Consider the following 5,372-nt stretch of genomic DNA (forward strand, 5'->3'; position numbering starts at 1 on the left):
CTATATGCATTTTTTTGTTTGTTAATTAAAGTATTCCAAAACTGGGATTGATATTTTGGCTCTTTTATTTTTACTTAAAGTACAATAACTTTTACCATTTTAATTTGTTTTAATAGTATATTGACAGTATTGTTTTCTTTCAAAAATCCACTTCATTTTCTTTACCCTATTATTAAAATGGTAATTGACAAAAACAAACTACATTGTCACCAGAAGAGCAATACAAAATGTACAAGTGATATATTAAAATCATCTTTCCAGCTTGAATTTCAATGATGCATTGGGGCAACGATTTTGTGAGAAACATCTTCACCCTTAAATAAAGATTTTCTTAATTCCTTACCTGTGTGCTAATTAGATATCACCTTGTTTTCACATTAAACAGACTTTCACATGAGAAAGCAGCAAGGATGCAGTGGCGTTAATGTTTCCTGGTGTCAACCTGTATTATTTCAGTAGACATTGAAATGAGGATGCATCTTGCTGCCTTTCCAATGAAGCAAGTTTAATTTAGTAATAGGTGAAAAACCATCCTTACAAAGGTGTTAATCAGAGACTTGGCTTTGTGGACACTTTTCAGAGAACAAATTTGTTAGCATAAAAATAAAGCCAGAAAATAAAGAGCTGTTTAATCACTCAATTGGATTTTTCTGCCAGCATATTTTTTTTCTCTGCAACCCACTGCTAAATTGTGCTTCCTAGCTTTTTTTATAAAATCACTGAATCAAATCTAATTACATCAGAGAAGGCCAGGTACCCTACACAATAACAGGGAGTATGAAATTTGACTTGTCTACTTAAAGATCACCAAAATCTGATCACAAGGTCAATTGCGTCCCTGGGTGGGATTGAACCACTAACCTTTTGGTTAATAGCCTTACACACTAACTGATTGCGCCACAGAGACACTTTGCAAAAGTACATACTGACAAATGCTAATAAGCATTCATCTAAAACGTTTCCTAGAAAAACTTAAAAAAGTCAATAATCTGGAGAGTTTTTGTAAGATGTTTCTTCTATCAACCAACGAAGAAACACATTGGTACTTTCCCATGATGAGTGAGTGCTTCAGGATCTCTTGCACTTACATGTGCAGCAGAGTACAGCAATGGAAGCATGCTGGGCCCATAACCCAGAGGTAGGCAGATTGAAACTATCCTCTGCTATATGCATTTTTTTTTGTTAATTAAAGTAATCCAAAACTGGGATTGATATTTTGGCTCTTTTATTTTTACTTAAAGTACAATAACTCTTACCATTTTAATTTGTTTTAATAGTATATTGACAGTATTGTTTTCTTTCAAAAATCCACTTCATTTTCTTTACCCTATTATTAAAATGGTAATTGACAAAAACAAACTACATTGTCACCAGAAGAGCAATACAAAATGTACAAGTGATATATTAAAATCATCTTTCCAGCTTGAATTTCAATGATGCATTGGGGCAACGATTTTGTGAGAAACATCTTCACCCTTAAATAAAGATTTTCTTAATTCCTTACCTGTGTGCTAATTAGATATCACCTTGTTTTCACATTAAACAGACTTCCACATGAGAAAGCAGCAAGGATGCAGTGGCGTGAATGTTTCCTGGTGTCAACTTGTATTATTTCAGTAGACATTGAAATGAGGATGCATCTTGCTGCCTTTCCAATGAAGCAAGTTTAATTTAGTAATAGGTGAAAAACCATCCCTACAAAGGTGTTAATCAGAGACTTTGCTTTGTGGACACTTTTCAGAGAACAAATTTGTTAGCATAAAAATAAAGCCAGAAAATGAAGAGCTGTTTAATCACTCAATTGGATTTTTCTGCCAGCATATTTCTTTTTCTCTACAACCCACTGCTAAATTGTGCTTCCTCGCTGTTTTTATAAATCACTGAATCAAATCTAACTCTGATTACATCAGAGAAGGCCAGGTACCCTACACCATAACAGGGGGTTTGAAATTTTGACTTGTCTACTTAAAGATCACCAAAATCTGATAACAAGGTCAATTACGTACCTGGGTGGGATTGAACCACCAACCTTTTGGTTAATAGCCGTACACACTAACTGATTGCGCCACAGAGACACATTGCAAAAGTATATACTGACAAGGGCTAATAAGCATTCATCTAAAACGTTTCCTAGAAAAACTTTAAAAAGTTAATAATCTGGAGAGTTTTTGTAAGATGTTTCTTCCATCAACCAATGAAGAAACACATTGGTACTTTCCCATGATGAGTGAGTGCTTCAGGATCTCTTGCACTTACATGTGCAGCAGAGTACTGCAATGGAAGCATGCTGGACCCATAACCCAGAGGTAGGCAGATTGAAACTATCCTTTGCTATATGCATTTTTTTTGTTAATTTAAGTAATCAAAACTGGGATTGATATTTTTGCTCTTTTATTTTTACTTAAAGTACAATAACTTTTACCATTTTAATTTGTTTTAATAGTATATTGACAGTATAGTTTTCTTTCAAAAATCCACTTAATTTTCTTTACCCTGTTATTAAAATGGTAATTGACAAAAAAAAACTACATTGTCACCAGAAGAGCAATACAAAATGTACAAGTGATATATTAAAATCATCTTTCCAGCTTGAATTTCAATGATGCATTGGGGCAACAATTTTGTGAGAAACATCTTCACCCTTAAATAAAGATTTTCGTAATTCCTTACCTGTGTGCTAATTAGATATCACCTTGTTTTCACATTAAACAGACTTCCACATGAGAAAGCAGCAAGGATGCAGTGGCGTTAATGTTTCCTGGTGTCAACCTGTATTATTTCAGTAGACATTGAAATGAGGATGCATCTTGCTGCCTTTCCAATGAAGCAAGTTTAATTTAGTAATAGGTGAAAAACCATCCCTACAAAGGTGTTAATCAGAGACTTGGCTTTGTGGACACTTTTCAGAGAACAAATTTGTTAGCATAAAAATAAAGCCAGAAAATGAAGAGCTGTTAAATCAAGCAATTGGATTTTTTTGCAAGCATATTTCTTTTTCTCTGCAACCCACTGCTAAATTGTGCTTCCTAGATGTTTTTATAAAATCACTGAATCAAATCTAACTCTGATTACATCAGAGAAGGCCAGGTACCCTACACAATAAGAGGGGGTTTGAAATTTTGACTTGTCTACTTAAATATCACCAAAATCTGATAACAAGGTCAATTACGTCCCTGGGTGGGATTGAACCACCAACCTTTTGGTTAATAGCCATACACACTAACTGATTGCGCCACAGAGACACTTTGCAAAAGTACATACTGACAAAGGCTAATAAGCATTCATCTAAAACGTTTCCTAGAAAAACTTAATAAAGTCAATAATCTGGAGAGTTTTTGTAAGATGTTTCTTCTATCAACCAACGAAGAAACACATTGGTACTTTCCCATGATGAGTGAGTGCTTCAGGATCTCTTGCACTTACATGTGCAGCACAGTACAGCAATGGAAGCATGCTGGGCCCATAACCCAGAGGTAGGCAGATTGAAACTATCCTCTGCTATATGCATTTTTTTGTTTGTTAATTAAAGTATTCCAAAACTGGGATTGGTATTTTGGCTCTTTTATTTTTACTTAAAGTACAATAACTTTTACCATTTTAATTTGTTTTAATAGTATATTGACAGTATTGTTTTCTTTCAAAAATCCACTTCATTTTCTTTACCCTATTATTAAAATGGTAATTGACAAAAACAAACTACATTGTCACCAGAAGAGCAATACAAAATGTACAAGTGATATATTAAAATCATCTTTCCAGCTTGAATTTCAATGATGCATTGGGGCAACGATTTTGTGAGAAACATCTTCACCCTTAAATAAAGATTTTCTTAATTCCTTACCTGTGTGCTAATTAGATATCACCTTGTTTTCACATTAAACAGACTTCCACATGAGAAAGCAGCAAGGATGCAGTGGCGTTAATGTTTCCTGGTGTCAACCTGTATTATTTCAGTAGACATTGAAATGAGGATGCATCTTGCTGCCTTTCCAATGAAGCAAGTTTAATTTAGTAATAGGTGAAAAACCATCCTTACAAAGGTGTTAATCAGAGACTTGGCTTTGTGGACACTTTTCAGAGAACAAATTTGTTAGCATAAAAATAAAGCCAGAAAATAAAGAGCTGTTTAATCACTCAATTGGATTTTCCTGCCAGCATATTTTTTTTCTCTGCAACCCACTGCTAAATTGTGCTTCCTAGCTTTTTTTATAAAATCACTGAATCAAATCTAACTCTGATTACATCAGAGAAGGCCAGGTACCCTACACAATAACAGGGAGTATGAAATTTGACTTGTCTACTTAAAGATCACCAAAATCTGATCACAAGGTCAATTGCGTCCCTGGGTGGGATTGAACCACTAACCTTTTGGTTAATAGCCGTACACACTAACTGATTGCGCCACAGAGACACTTTGCAAAAGTACATACTGACAAATGCTAATAAGCATTCATCTAAAACGTTTCCTAGAAAAACTTAAAAAAGTCAATAATCTGGAGAGTTTTTGTAAGATGTTTCTTCTATCAACCAACGAAGAAACACATTGGTACTTTCCCATGATGAGTGAGTGCTTCAGGATCTCTTGCACTTACATGTGCAGCAGAGTACAGCAATGGAAGCATGCTGGGCCCATAACCCAGAGGTAGGCAGATTGAAACTATCCTCTGCTATATGCATTTTTTTTTGTTAATTAAAGTAATCCAAAACTGGGATTGATATTTTGGCTCTTTTATTTTTACTTAAAGTACAATAACTCTTACCATTTTAATTTGTTTTAATAGTATATTGACAGTATAGTTTTCTTTCAAAAATCCACTTAATTTTCTTTACCCTATTATTAAAATGGTAATTGACAAAAAAAACTACATTGTCACCAGAAGAGCAATACAAAATGTACAAGTGATATATTAAAATCATCTTTCCAGCTTGAATTTCAATGATGCATTGGGGCAACAATTTTGTGAGAAACATCTTCACCCTTAAATAAAGATTTTCGTAATTCCTTACCTGTGTGCTAATTAGATATCACCTTGTTTTCACATTAAACAGACTTCCACATGAGAAAGCAGCAAGGATGCAGTGGCGTTAATGTTTCCTGGTTTCAACCTGTATTATTTCAGTAGACATTGAAATGAGGATGCATCTTGCTGCCTTTCCAATGAAGCAAGTTTTATTTAGTAATAGGTGAAAAACCATCCCTACAAAGGTGTTAATCAGAGACTTGGCTTTGTGGACACTTTTCAGAGAACAAATTTGTTAGCATAAAAATAAAGCCAGAAAATGAAGAGCTGTTTAATCACGCAATTTGATTTTTTTGCCAGCATATTTCTTTTTCTCTGCAACCCACTGCTAAATTGTGCTTCCTAGATGTT

This window comes from Pseudophryne corroboree, unplaced genomic scaffold (genome assembly GCF_028390025.1).
Source record: "Pseudophryne corroboree isolate aPseCor3 unplaced genomic scaffold, aPseCor3.hap2 scaffold_443, whole genome shotgun sequence".
In the NCBI taxonomy this organism is placed as follows: domain Eukaryota; kingdom Metazoa; phylum Chordata; class Amphibia; order Anura; family Myobatrachidae; genus Pseudophryne; species Pseudophryne corroboree.